The 14,576-nt window shown below is 59.6% G+C and overlaps 1 long non-coding RNA gene across 3 annotated transcripts; it reads left to right on the top strand.

The window, feature by feature from the left end:
* Nucleotides 1-9,740: 9,740 nt before the first annotated feature.
* LOC121474203 lies at nucleotides 9,741-12,678 on the top strand. Of its 3 annotated transcripts, none has more exons than XR_005983286.1 (4): nucleotides 9,741-9,961; nucleotides 10,848-10,936; nucleotides 11,701-11,823; nucleotides 11,924-12,678. It is a non-coding gene; the product is annotated as an uncharacterized LOC121474203 (long non-coding RNA). The 3 variants fall into 3 exon arrangements; XR_005983285.1 differs by having other exon boundaries at nucleotides 10,843-10,936; nucleotides 11,738-11,823; XR_005983284.1 differs by having other exon boundaries at nucleotides 10,843-10,936.
* The last annotated feature ends 1,898 nt before the right edge of the window (nucleotides 12,679-14,576 follow it).

Here is a 14,576-nt window from a genome sequence, read left to right as displayed (position 1 = left end):
GGAACCCACATCCAGAGTGCAGGCCCTGGGGAAGCCACCACCCCGGACATAGGGATCTCAGTGTCGTCCAGGGCCACCCCTGCCCCACTTCTCCCTGTTGGGGTAATTCTCTTCTTTCCCTGCAGTGGGGGCCGGGTGGAGGCTGGGGGAGCCCTCTTGTCAGCTGGACCCCGCTCATAAACTGACCCGTCCCCATTTCCACTCGCTCGTGAGGACAGTGTGTGTTTGGGGAAGGGGAGGGCCTCCTGAAAGCTTTTTGTTTATCAGTCAATCTGTGAACAAATACCTATATATGGTTTCGTTTGTGCCAGGCCTGTGCTAAGCACTGGCATATAACAGGCTCTCAATAAATATTTGTGGGCCTTCGGGGATATAAACCTTATGAGCCTACCTAGGCAGAAAGCCAGCTCCCATCTCAGTATTCCCAGACATCTTCCCTTGAAGCCGTGCGCTGGGAGAGAAGGCAGTGGCTGGGCAGAGAAGGAGGGGACCAGGCTCTCTGCGTGGTGCCCCCACACCCTGGGTATGTCTCCCGGGCCTGCGGTGCAAATATGTCCCAACCTGTCAGCTCCCCATTCCTCTAGGAAGAGCCCTCTAGGCCAAGGGCTTTGGTAGATACAAAGCCCCCCGGCGCCAGGCTTCGCGCCCAGGCCCGATTCCTATGCTCCGAGGAGTCGCGCGGGCCTGCCTGCTGCGGTGAACTCGATCTGCATTTGTGACCGGCCTGTCACACGGGCTCCAAAGTCTCGTGTGTTAGAGCTGATGGATTGCATCCTCCCAGACAGGTGCCCACATCTGGGCAGACCGGTATCCACGCAGTCACACTCGGTTATAAATATCTATAGAGTGCAATACCAAATAATTGTGGGGCATATTTCACCCTGCCTGTTGAACACATTGCAAGAAAGGAATTGATCCCTGCTGTTTCATTTATTAGATGGTGTAATACCACAAAAATCGTTTCCACAATATCCCAAACTAAATCATTTATTCTTGACAAAAATCCAATAAAGAGCTCAATCCTTCTCCATAGGCAGATAAAGCACAGATTAATGGGGCTGCCTAGATCAAAAAATGCTGGGAAAATGAAAGCAAGATAGAGAGAGAAGGCCCCTTCCTCCTCCTCACTTCCCCAAGGCTGCCTGGGCTCAGGGTTTTATTACAAAAAGCCGCCTAAGTATTACAGGCTAATCCGTAAATCCCAGCCTAGTAAAATATGTGACGGATTTGTAAATTGTGCCCTTTACAAATCTGATTGAACTTTTTTTTTCCTTTTTTTTTTTCTTTCTGGAAGTTATGCCTCTCTCTTCCTGCTTTTCTCCTCACCTCTCACCTCTCCGGGTCCCCGTGCACTCAGCTCCCTCCGCGACCCCTCTCTGAGCAGACTTCAGGAGCGTGGAGGTTGTTAGGCTGTTGGGGTGCAAGAGTCTGAGAAAACCGTCGGCCTCTTTTTTGTCCACTGTCTACAGGGAAGTCACATTCAGGTGGTGTCAAGGCCAGGGCCAGGCATGGCTGTTATCAGGGGGGGTTTGGGGCACCCTTGCAGCCAAGTGTGGACATGGTAAGGGGGCCAATAGCCATCGTTTCCGGCGGAGAAAGAGTGGGATCAAGCTGGCGGTCCTCAGAGCCACAGACGAGCTGGCTGGGAGAGCTCCTGCAAGTGGATCTCATCGTGCCCGTGGACTCGGAAGCCTCCGTGGCAGGTGGGTCTCCAAGGCCAGTGGAGTGTACCCATCCCATGCTCTCCTCTCTGTGCGCCACATCTGGGCAGACCAACATCTCAGCTGGCCCGGGACTGAGGGGACTCTCAGACACAGGCCTTTCAGTGCAAAAACCAAACAAGTCCCCGTGAAACTGGGAAAAGCTACTTGATCTGCCCCTCCTCTGCCCAAAAGTTCTGGTCCATCTGCACTGCGAGAAGCACTAAATTGCTCAGGCCGGCTCGTAACTCTCCCTGCCTTAACCACTTCCCTTGCAGGGTGGGCGTCCACGGTCTGTCACCCACTACCTGTGGACTTTGGCAAATTGCATGGGCTTTCTCAGCCTCAGCATCCCCATACGACGAGCGGGGATAGATATTTCTCTCCTACTCTGCAGGATCGCCGTGTGAATTCAGACAGACAACGCAAGAGGAGGGCGCTGAACAGGTGCCTGGCACAGAGTAGGCTCTCGGCCCTGTCACCCGTCGGTGTGGCCTCCTCACCATCGTTTGAACGCATCTCCTCAAGGAAGGCCGTGAGAAGAGGAAGAATGGGGAACGGCCCTCCCGAAAGCCGGAGACGTGACACGCTGCCCTCACCCACGCGCGGGGAGCACAGCCCCGCGGCCCTGCAGTCCGAGCCCTGGCTGAGCCCAGATGTGTCTTGAAAGGAGCCGCTAAGGCAAAAAAGCAGCTGGGAAGCAGATGATGGGCTGGGGACCAGGTCTCTGCCTGGCGCTGTGCCTTGCCTAGTTTTGATCCCGTGAGGCCACACCCAGCACCCCAGGAAAATGACTGTTTCCTTTCCTTAAAGATTTCCAAAGGCAGAGGAAAGAGGGAGTTCGGATGGTTGCCCTGGCACCTCGCCCCAGCCCTCCCCACCCTCAGGTCTGCTCAGCCTGGAAACAGCGCTGGACGGAAACAAGGAAGAGGGAAGGGTATGCTCCCCGGGGGGCCTGCAGCCTGGAATGGCATCGTGTGGGTTCCGGAGGGATGGACGTGAGGAAACAGAAACAGAACCAGAGCCCTACCCACCCACCCCCCGCCCCGACCCTCCATCCCTGCGCATTTCCATCACTGTCCCTGGATGCAGTCGTCCCTACGGTTGCAGACTGATGACTGATGGGAAATTCTTTCTGCTGCTCCACAACCCTCCTTTCAAAGGAGAGGGTGCCCTTGGAGCAAGAGGTAGAAGGCTGCTCCCAGCTGTTGGCTGCTGCCCACCTGGCACCTTTACCAGGTGGCAGGAGCATAATGACATCAGTGACACTGTGTCTCGTTTGGGTGCAAGGATGGACCCTCTGCACTTCCCAGGATGTGTGAGAAAAGAGAGCTGGGGGGACGGTTAGGCTCAGCGGAGACGACAGCCTCTTGGCTGGTCCCACAAGAACCACAGAAAATTCTAGCTCTTTTGGGGAACGTAAGAGGCTGCAAGGAGGCAGGTGGTCCAGGGAGTTCAGGGAGAGCAACTTGTGGATAAGAGGTTCTCTTTCCAAGAACATTTTAGACAAAATGGGGTTCCCGTTTGCTGGGCTTCCAGAGCAGGAGGATGGACCACATGACCTCAGCTTGCTCCCACGGAGCCCAGAGACCACCCTTGGTCCCTGGGAACAGCCAGCCTGTGTCTCCCCACTTCCCTCATTAACCTTTATCCCTCGGTTCCCTGCCGAGGTCTAATCCTATTTCCTGCATTCCAGGTAGTTAGCCTGGCAACCCTGGAGAGCCACTCAGCTGTCCCCTTCCCATGCCCCAGCTCAGCGGGCAGGGCTCAGAGAATGGCCTCCCGCAGCCCCCGGGGGTGTGTGTGGGGGGGTCTCTCCCGGGGATCGAGGAGCGATGCCTCCTGCCCTTTTGGTTCCTGGCGTCAGGATGCAATGATTCAGGTTATCCTGTTGACAGGGCGGCAGCACGGTGGCCAGGAAAGGGAATGATGGGGCGAGGGTGTGTGTGTGTGTGTGTGTGTGTGTGTGTGTGTGTGTGTAGGGGGAGGCAGGGCTCGCTGCCCTTGTGAAGCTGGAGGTGAACAAATCAGTGGAGACATTCTCTTTTGGGGACTCGAGTTCAGGGGTGTTTGAAAATGACTGTATACTGAGATGCTTTCTTTTCTGGCATTGAAGAGGCATAGAGGAACCCCGGAAAGTGGGGCCCCCCTTCCGTCGGGTACGACAGGACGTCTGCCCCTCCGCCCACCACTCGGAAGGCTCAGGTTGTCCTGTATGGTACTGGGTGGGGAGGTCTCAGTAGATGGCACAGCCTGGGGCCTGGGTGTGAGAGCCCCACCACCACCACCCCTTGGCCCCCGTGTTCACACCCCTGCTGCCCCATCGTGGCCTACAGAACGACCACCAAAGCTCCACTGGGGGGATGGACGTGGGTCTGGTTCCCTTGTGGTAAAGATGGCAAAGGGAAGGAGGGCAGTTGGCCAACCCAGGAGACACGCGAGGCAGGTCCCCCATCCTGCCACCATGCCAAAGCTTGTCCGCCTGGGGCCTTGGCAGCTCTGGGCTCCAGGGCCCCTGGCACCTCCCATGAGGCTCGAGTCCAAAGCCCAGAGATGCAGGTGCCCAGGCCCCAGGGCAGCGCCTGGAGGGCCATCAGGTGTGATGGGTCGGAGGGACCAGCGGAGCAAACCCAGCAGAGTGAGAGTGAGCATCGCAGTAACCCCTTATTTATTGGGCTTCTCCAGCCCCACGAGCGCCGGCGCTGTTCAATATTTTATTGTTGTTGCACCTGCTCAGGCAGCAGAGCTGCAGGCATTTTTGATAAATGGATTGAAAGGTTTGTCTAGTTCTGCTGAAGCTTCTCTAAGTGCCTCTGTATCTTCCACTGAAATCCTATTTCCCACTTCCTACAGTGATTTCTCTCCCCTAGTGACTCCTCTCTCCCTGCCCGCTAGCTGCTAGCCCTCCTGCACTCTCCCCGGGGCTGCGTCTCTCGTGCACACACACACACACACACACACACACACACACACACGTACGCAAAGATGCACACCTCCAGGCACTCACACGCTCATCCATGCACATGAGCTCTCAGGGCACCCCACACAAGGAGTCAGAAGGCGAGTGTCCCACTGATCAAGAGGCATCGACGACGACCAGGCCCCTGCGAGCTCACACTCGCTCTCATGTGCACGGATGTCGCAAAGCCCCCAGGGCATGCCTTCTGGGCCCCTGGGGGTCCCTGGGTTCTGCACGAGTGCCCCCAAGGGAGGGCGGCAGGGACCAGGCTCACCCAGGGCCAGGGTCCAGATGGACGGGCGTGGGTGGCAGCCCAAGGACCTCTCGGAGCCCTCCCACCCCAGCCCTCTTCCTTGCCCGTCGGCCTGCCACCCCCACCCGGCGCTGGCGGCCCCACCAGGGCAGCCGGAGGCTTTGTCCCAGCCACATCTGAAACAGCTCAGGAGCTGCTGCGTCTGGCCGCCAGCCTGTTCCAGAAATAACTTGCTGGGCCTGGCTGCTCGCCCTCCTGGTGATGTCATTGGCCATTGGCCCAACCGGTGAGGTCACAGGCTTCCCTTCCCTTGGCGCTCCCTCCCGGGTGGAGCACGGACCCTCATCACCGAGCCTGTCTGCACCCCGTCCTGTTCCAGCCCAGCCGGGCAGCTGAGGCGGCCTCCTCCATCGGTGCCAGTTACCCAACAGCCTCTCACCTTTCTGTGCCCCCACTGGTTTCTCCCCGCTGTCGTGATGTAGTTTCCAGGGGACAGCAGATGCGGGAGCCACGGGGTCCCACTCCCACCCACTGTGTGACTTCAGACAAGCCGCTTAACCTCTCTGTGCCTCCGAGTTCTCATCTTCACAGTGGAGATAACAGGAAGGACCTACCCCAAGGGTTGTTTTGAGGCTCACGTGGGCTCATGCACGTGAAACACAGGGCCTGGCGCCTACGCACGCAGAGCGTCCATCGATTCCGTGATCCCATTTCCCTGTTGGGGGGAAGACAGGGCACACCCGTGTGTGTTGGGGGGAGGGGGGGTTCCAGCTCTGTGATGCTCTGTGGCACTCTCCCCGCACGCCTGGCTCTTCCCCACTCTCCCAGCCGGAGCCCGCCTTGTCCCCTTACCCTGTGCCAGGGGCATCCTCCGCTCATCCCAGGGCGGCTGCCCTGGTACCCGAGACGACAGCAGGGGCGCTGCGGGCGCTGTGGGAGCAGCTTCTGTAGGGAGCGCTCTGGGGCCCTCCCCGAACCCCTGCCTGTGATGTCTCCAGCAGCAGCAAGCTGGCTGCCCCCCTGCTCAGTGCTAAAACGACCCCACATACCAACACCACAAGCCACAGCCCGACCCAGCAGGACCCCCTTGGCCCCTGTCTCCAAGGTTTGGCCCTCTTCTCCACTCACGTGGGACTTATTCATCCTTTAAAACTCTAGGTCAGGGCACCTGGGTGGCTCAGCAATTGAGCATCTGCCTTTGGCTCGGGGCGTGACCCCAAGGTCCTGGGATCGAGTCCCGCATTGGGCTCCCCGCAGGAACCCTGCTTCTCCCTCTGCCTGTGTCTCTGCCTTTCTCTGTGTTTCTCATGAATAAATAACTAAAATCTTAAAAAATAAAAAAATCTAGGTCAAAAGTCCCCTCCTCCAAGAAGCCTTCCCAGACCACTTCAATGAATGAATCACTCGAGGCCATCCTAGCACTTTCCTCCAAACCCAAAGGGTTTGTCAGGACACGCCCTGATAGAAAGTGCTAGATACCAGGCCGTGTCCATTAGTAGAAAGCTTCGGGACAATCGTAGGAAATAGTAACTCTGATTACACCTATTTTCTCGATGGAGAAGCTGAGGCGTAGGGACATTAGCACGCTGCCCAGGGTGGCGGGGTTGGTAGCAGAGCCAGGGGGCCTGGTTCCCTGGCCACGCCCCCTCCGCTGGCCCCGCGGCCCCAGTCACAGCTGATGAAGCTCCTGGCACCCCCTAAAGTCAAAGAGAGCCTTGAGGCCAGGACCCCAGTTTCTCCAATGCGGCAACCCCTGTGACATCAAGCCGGGTCCTGGCACACAGTAGGTGCCCAATAAATGCGGCCTGAATGAGATCAGCTCCGAACGATAGGCCTTGAAGCCCTTCTGCGTGCACTTTGAAATGGGCCTCCAGCGCCCACGTGCTGGGCATTCGGGGGCCTCCCACCGCGCCCCCCACCAGCCTCTGCCCGGCCTTCACACCCGGCCGCCTCTCCCGGCCTCCCCAGGCTCCTGGGCCTGCCTGTTTAAAACTCAGCCCCTGTCGTGCGACCTCTGTCAGCCGGGAATTAATTCCCCGGGTTCCCACTGCATAAAAACTAAACTCTCTTTTTATGGTCTCTACATGCCTTGGCCTTTCCTTTTATTCAGGTCCCTCTGCACTTCTGGAGAATAAATAAATACGGTGTAACTTTTATCAGCCTTGATCGGCGGGAGCCCTCAGGGCTGGCTGGAGCCCCCGCCTCCGCTGGGTGCCTCGGGGAGGCAGAGGGATCGGGAGGCTCAGGTGCCCCGCCCCGGGATCCCACCGGCCAGGCAGGGCTCCCTCCGTGGTCCTCAGCTGCCCCTCCTGCCACAGGCTCCCTTGAGAAGCAGCTGCGGGCCCCATCCTGCACCCCCTCCCCAAACCCGCCGGCAGCCGCTGGAAGGGACCCGAGGGCATTTCGGGGGCGGGTCAGGCCCCAGCTGGCAGAGGCCCGGCCAGCGGGCACAGGGTCTGCGGCCACCCTGGGGAAACGTGCCCACGCCAGGGGGACCCAGCCTTGGTGCTTGTGTCTGCAGGCCTGGAGGCAGGGCCCCAAGGATGTCTCCATCTGGGAAACAGGGATGGCTGTTTTCCCAGTTCCCAGGGAAAGACGTGTGAGGGTCCCGCCAAATACTCCGCTGGAAGGAAGGGTGTCACGGTCCCCTCAACCTTGTGTCACAAAGGAACATGCCTGCAGATGGTTGTCTGAATCCAGCCCTCCATTCTCGGGGTGTTCATGGGCTCCGATCCCCTGGTAGGAGCTGGTTGCCAGGTGTGTGTGTTCGGCCCCAGGGACAGCGGCTTCGGGGACCAGGCAGGTCACTTTCCAACGCGCCCCGGAAGGCCGCTCCACACCTCAGCCGGGCTCCGCAGAGAGGCTGGCTTCTAGGCTGTTCGTACGTCTGGGCCTTCCCAGATGCAACCCGGCTGCCTCCCTCGGCACGCCCCTGTGCAAAAGTTCCTGGAGCAGCTAGACCGGAGATAATTGCTTAATTAGGGGAAATTACCTAAATTCCAGCAGCCCCAGGAGCAGCCCTTGAGCCGTTCCACGGAAGCCTCTGAAACCCAGATCCTCGGAGATCGGACAGTGGCCCCTCAGCACCCACTCCTCCTCCTCCAAGGACACCACCCACGGGGCCTGGAGCCCTTCGCGCCCGCACCTGCACAGGCACGCATGCCCACACGCACATCACCCCCGGCACCTTCTCGGCGGGGCCCTGCTGACGCTGGCGGGCTCGTGGTCCCCCCGGACACAGGAGCGCGGGGCCAGGTAGCAGACGCGGCAGGCGTTACGGTCAGGTCTATGGCTTCGGCTGCCGCGACCCGGGTCAGCCCTCGGAGCGCGCAGCAGGCCTAGACGGCTTCACAGAACCAGGTGGGAGCGCGGATTCGGCCGGTGGGCCGGTTTGCTGACCCCCGTGGAAGGCTCACTGCCGGGGATCCGGCCAGGGCAGCCTGCCTCGGCGGTTCCCATGGGGTGAGGAAGGCCGAGGCAGCCAGCCCAAGCCACGCAGGCTCAGGGAGCTCCGAGTAACGAGTGTGCGCAGCTGCGAGGCTGGCGTCGTCGCAGATGTGGGCTTCGGTGGGGGGGAGGGTATGTGGGGGGCGGACAGGCCCCGGCTTCAAGTCCTTGCTCCGTGATCTTGGGCCAGGAGGGACTGAACTCTCCGGGTTCCACTTGCTCACCTCCAAATTGATAATATTAATCATCCCTTCCTTTCAGGGTCACGGTGGCGGTAATGGGGTGGCGCGTGGAGCTGTTTGGCCTGTGCTAAGTGCTTAGCAGGTGTCCGCTTCTAGGAGTGATAATAGAGTCAGTTTTGGTCGTAGTGCTTTGGCCTTCGGGGGAGTCTCTGCAGGGAGGTTATAGGATTTCTGTCCCTTTTTCCCTCTAGACTTCTCATTACCTTATCTTCCCTTCTGATCGAGCTTCTGGGGGTCCACTGAGCTCCTCTGAAGTTTCAGAGGGAAGCGGGTGGAGAGCCACAGAGTGGGCTCCACAGGTGCGCAGCGTCTCTGTCCTCCCAGCCACCCTTGGAGAGAGGCCCGCGCCGGCCTGGTGAGCTGACTGCTGCCCCCTAAACGCTGCACTGGCCTTACTGGACCAGCCATTGGGTCCAAAAACACAGTGGGGGCTATGCTGGGGGGGGGGGTCGGCTGCCCCCAGGGGATGCTGGAGAGCAACCCCCTGGGCGCCACCTCGGCCCCACACCCCCATCCTCCAGCACCTGCTTTATTCTTTTCCCTCTTCCTAGGCTGCTTCCTGCCCTCTAAGTCTCCTCTAGACAGGGACACCCAACCAAAGTCACTCCCCACTGCCCCTGGGACCCAAGTGGCCTTCTTTGTGGCAACTTCGGGGCCCCGGGAGGGAACCCAAACCCAAATGGTGACAACGAGCAAGAGGGTCCTGAGGTCAGTTTGAAAGCAGTTACAATCCACGGACCCAGGATCCTGGGGGATGGGGAGCCGGTGGGGGCAAATGCTCAGGAACGATGGGTTCAGGGGACCCCCGAGGAGCCACTGCACCGCGCTGCACTTGGGACACTTCTGGGAGAACAGTTCCACCCTGGGATACCAGAGCTGGGGGCGAGACGGGCGGCATCCCTGGCACAAGGCAGGGCTGGTGCAGATTACGGCCTGGCCGACATGGTCGCAGCCACCTGTCTGCCGGGAGCCCGCCCCGGCCTGGGCTGAGGGACACGTCTTTAAACTGTGAGCGGGCGTGGAGTTCAGATACCAGCTTCCCTTCAATCGCAGTCAAATACCTTGTGTGCCTTAAATAAACTGCTGGGGGGGGGGGCTCGGACTGGCGAGAATGCAGGGAGGGAGGAGGGAGCGGGACCCAGATCCAGGGGCGGCCTTGGCCACAGTGGGAGTGACCACCAGGGAATTGGTGAAGACGTCTTTTTAGGCTCCCTTAGCTGATAACTCATGGCCACAGCTGCCTGGGGTCTGCTTCCCACCCACGACCCCGGGCAGCCCCTGCGCCTGCCCCTGGGCTGCTCCAAAGCCCATGAAAGCCTGCTGCTCCTCCCGGACCAGATTCTCCACCTCCCTCCTCCAGGTCGGTGCTTTGGGGGCTTAGGGGGCCGTGTCACTCCCAGGGTCTGGTCCTGGATCAAGGCTGTCCCTGTTGATGCTCTGAGGCCCAGGCTTCCGATCAGATGCCAGCCACGGGGCGCCGTAGGTGGGCTGGCCCCTCGCCACGCACAGCAAATCCGATTTCCTCCACCTGCGCTATTTCTAGGCCCGATCTGCTTGACTCACTGTCCTTGCGCACTCCTGACCTTCGAATCCACGTCCGTCTGCAGCTGCAGCGGCCTCCCAGACCCGAGGCCTCACTAAAGGCGGGGGAGTCCCCGTATCTGGCTTCTGGCCTCGTTCCCGGGAGCCCAAGTCTAGCCTCTTATCCCAACCCCGGTATCTCTGCCCTGTACGTCCTTGCCTCCATCCATCACCTGCTGCTCCGGCAAATCCAAAATCCCACCCGGGTTCTGCTGCCGCCCCTCCCTGCATCTGGGCCCCGCATGTCTCCTCCCCAACACGGGGAATGCCTGCCCTCCTGAGGGGTCTCTCAAGCCCGTTCCCGCATCATCTTTCGTCCTATTGCTCTCTCCTCCCAGCTGGTCTCCTTTCTCTAACACGGTGGTTCTCAGACGGTGGCCCCAGGACCAGCAGCGTCAGCAGCACCCGGGGCGGGGTGTGAGGCCTGCAAATTCTCCAGGCCTGCTGGCTGAGAGACTCGGGGGATTTCCACAATCCCCACCCCCACCCCCGGGGATTCTGAGACACTCAGGATTGGGAACCGCTGTGTCCAGCGCACCCTCCCAGCAGCTTCCAGAGCATTCTTTCTAAAACCCAGGCCAAGACCTCACATTCTCTTGCTCGGCAACAGCCGATGACTCTCTCGTGCCTTCAGAATTAATTTTCAATTAACTTCTTAAGCGCAGTGTTCCAGGACCTTCGCCATCTGGCCCGAACCTCCCTTTCCAGCCACCCCGCTCTCCGTCCCCTCTGAGCCCAGCCCTTTTGGCACCAGGTAACCGCTTTGACAGTGGAAGCTCCAGTTCAAATGCTGCCCACCCTGGGAAACACTGCCCACCCTCCTCATCCTCCTGGGACCCTCGGCCCCGCTCTCAGTGCTCTGAGTGCCTTGGGCACGCCTCTCTCCTGACCGTTGTTCTCAGGTGCCATAAATATGTGGGGGCACATTGATCTCCCCCATCCACTAAGAGCTTCTGGAAGCAGGGCTAACGGGCTTCCTCAGCCCCTCACTGGGCTGGTGCAGAGCAGTTGCCAATATATACCCACTGGTGACAGGAATGAATCTAGCTCTTGCTAGTACCTGCCAGAGACCCACCCTCACCCCCAGCCCTCCTGCAATGCCACCCACTGACCACCTTGATCCAGAGCCCACCTGCCTGGACACTTAGGGCCTCCTGGGGCCTCTCTGATCCCTCCTGTACTCATGTGGGTTCATCTAGGCCAGCTCCCTATCAGCCCAGTCACCCCACAGCCTAGCTGGGTGTAGGGGGATAAGGAGAGACCCTTCTGGGGTCACCAGTGAGCTTTCCCCAGCACAGGGCTGCAGTGGGAGCCACAGCATCTCCCTGAGCACCTTTCCAGTGATAAGTCAACCCCGACAAACAGGAAAGCCACGGGGACCCTCATCAGCAGCCCACCCTCCTATTGCATAAGATGGTAGGGGAGGGTTTGGGGTGGTTTTTATGTCTTTTGCCTCCACGCGTGCATATGTGTGTGTTTCCCCACTAGGTTTACCTTCTTAATTATGTCCGTTTACAGCGATATTAAAATGAGTCTGTATTCCCCGTATGCACAGCGACCGGTGGGCCAGTGGCGGGCCGGGTGGCTGAAACACGCGACAATCAAGCCTCTCCCTCAACCCACAAAATGAACAGTCCCCAGGTAGGTAACGGAGAGTTATGGGAATGTTTTCAGTGGGACCTGAGCGACCTAATTACCTGCTAGGGGATATTTTCAACCTGTCAACAAACTCTCCCTTTAGGTGTGTTTAGCAAATGGATGGAGCCAGGACACACGGCGGGGCTCGTGCAGGCTGCCCAGGCCGGGCTGAGGAGCACCTGCACTTTAGTGGCTGGGAAATCACAGGGGTGCCTGGCTTTCCCGGCGGTGCTGCTCTCGAGGACCGGGTCCAGACACCCCCTCCTCGCCCCCCACCCTAGCCCCAAAGCCCCTCCCAAGGGCACCTTGCTCTGGCTCTCCCCACCCACCAGGGCCTCCTGTGTCCTTCAGACTTCAACGTCCCAGATCCCCCCGGGCCAAGGGACTGTGTTGTCCTCTGTCTGCGACCTGAAGTCCAGTTTGCCAGTTAGATTTCGGATGTGATTAAGCGCACCCACACCGCACCCAGGACGACACCCAGGAAGAGAGCCAGCCTGTGTGCCCTCTGTGGCTTCTCCAGGACCTCAGCTTCTGTGATGGGGCAAAGGAAGCCAGCCCCGGCCCTCCAGCTGTCCTCCCTCCTTGAACCTGGCACTCAGGTCACCTAGCAACCTCGACAGGCGGCCAGCCTGGCCAATCACCTGTGGCCGATGACACCCACCTGCTTCCAGGGCCTGAAGCCACCCAGCGCCTCCCCCTACCACCTGTCACCCCGCCAGGCCACCCCATCTCCCCCTTGGACGGCCCCCAAGAAAGCAGGCCTGGTGGCCGGTGTTTCTCACCTCACCCTCTGCTCCCTACCCAAGGCCCATTCTGCGGCTTAATCTGTGACATTTAACATAAATAGTTTTCTATTCCCAGCTGACCTTTAATGGCTTTTATCATCAGCTGTGGTTCCTGGCAGCCGTACAAGAGCAGCTGACTGCTGCCTCAGTCTATTGCAACAGAATGCCCAAGGAGGCCCCACGGTTCCCGCCACGTGAAGCCCGGTGGCCCCCGGAGATGTCTGCCCAGACCTGAGCCCGCCACTCTCCGCCCGGAAATATCATTACACGTTCCAATTAGAATTAGTGGGGAAGTCAGTTATTAAGTGGCCCGTTATTATGGTAATGGAGACACTCCACATTAACTGGTGCAGACCGCTCTGGCCTTCCTCTCAGGGCCACTTCTGAACCCCCCATCCCTCCCTGATGCTCAGTGGCAAGTGCAGCCGGGGAGGCAGGGGACGCCTGGGTGCCTCAGCGGCTGAGCTTCTGCCTTCGGCTTGGGGCGTGATCCTGGGGTCCGGGATCATGTCCCACATCGGGCTCCCCGCAGGGAGCCTGCTTCTCCCTCTGCCTGGGTCTCTCATGAATAAATAGATAAATCTTAAAAAAAAAAAAAAAAAGAAAGAAAGAAAGAAATGGGAGGCAGGAGGCAGAGCCGGGGGGTGCTGCACTGCGGTCCTCCCTCCGCTCCTCTATTCCCCACCCCCAGACGCTGTCCCCAGGAGGTGACATTGACACACCCTCTGGCTGAAACCCCGAATCTCATCTGCTAACCACCGTCGGGGCCGGTGCCCACCATCGCCAAACCCTTCCCGGCTCCTTTCCTCCTGCTCACAGATGTGTTCGCATCATGGAAAGATTCCTGCAGAGGTTTGGGGTGGGCAAAGGTCTTGCCACTCCCCAGGGACCCCAGGGGTGCCAGAAGACCCCCTAGGCTGGAATGGTGGAGCCCAGCTCTGGTCCCATCGAGCCAGGGGAACTGGGGCATGTCACGTGACCTCTGGGAGCCCTCCACCCCCACCCCACCTTTCACCCTGTGATGAAAGGTCGAGTCAGGAGTTTCGGACGTTGCCTTGATCGAGCATGCCCACAGGCCGCGGCCTTCCCTGATCGGGGTACTGGTCTGCTGGGAACTGAATTATGTCCCCCCAAATTCATGTTGGAGCTCAACCACCCCTCAACATGATGGTATTTGGAGATGGGGCCTTCAAGAGGTAACTAGGTTAGCTGAGGTCCTGAAGGTCCCCTATGATGGGATCAGTGCCCTTCTGAGGAAGTTACCAGATCTGTCTCTGTGTCCCTCTCCCGGCGGCTGCACAGAGAGGTCCATGAGCACAGTCAGACAGCGGCCACCTGCAGACCCGCGGGAGGAGGCCTCACAGTAAGACCTACCTGCCAACGCCTTGATCTGGGCCATCCGGCTTCCAGAACGGTGGGAAATCTATGTGTGCCAAGACCCACATGTGGTGTCATGTGACAGTCACCTGAGCTAAGGCAGGGCCCCTTGAGGCAGAAATTCTCCACCTGAGGCAGGTGTGTTAAGGGAGGGGGCCCATGTCAGTCTTCTCGGGGTGGGGGGGCTCTCAGGGTGCCTTCCGCTGTCGGACACTGCCTCCCAGCCGGCTCTCCATGCGCCCCCCCGGGCCCCTGCGGGCACAGCAGGGCAGAGTCCTGGTGGCCACCCATCCCAGCGTGGGATGAGCCCTGGGGCCCCCGAGCCCCAGCTTCCTTGTCTGGTTCCATCTGATGAGGGTGGATAAGCTCACACAAGAGAAGCACGGGCTCGGGGCCTGCAGGGCGGGCGTGCGCAAGGGCGGCTGTCACTGCTGGGCTGGATCACCACGGGGCGGTGGGACACACAAAGCCCACAGCGGCTGCCTTTCCCTGGGATCTGCTGGGTGTGCAGGAGGAAGGAAAACAGTGACCCCAGGGGCAGAACGAAGTGAACAAGATAGGATGAGAAACTGGAATGGAAGCCAATGACTAGAG

This window comes from Vulpes lagopus, chromosome 12 (genome assembly GCF_018345385.1).
Source record: "Vulpes lagopus strain Blue_001 chromosome 12, ASM1834538v1, whole genome shotgun sequence".
Classification (NCBI taxonomy): Eukaryota; Metazoa; Chordata; class Mammalia; order Carnivora; family Canidae; genus Vulpes; species Vulpes lagopus.
This window is presented reverse-complemented; position numbering and strand designations above follow the sequence as displayed.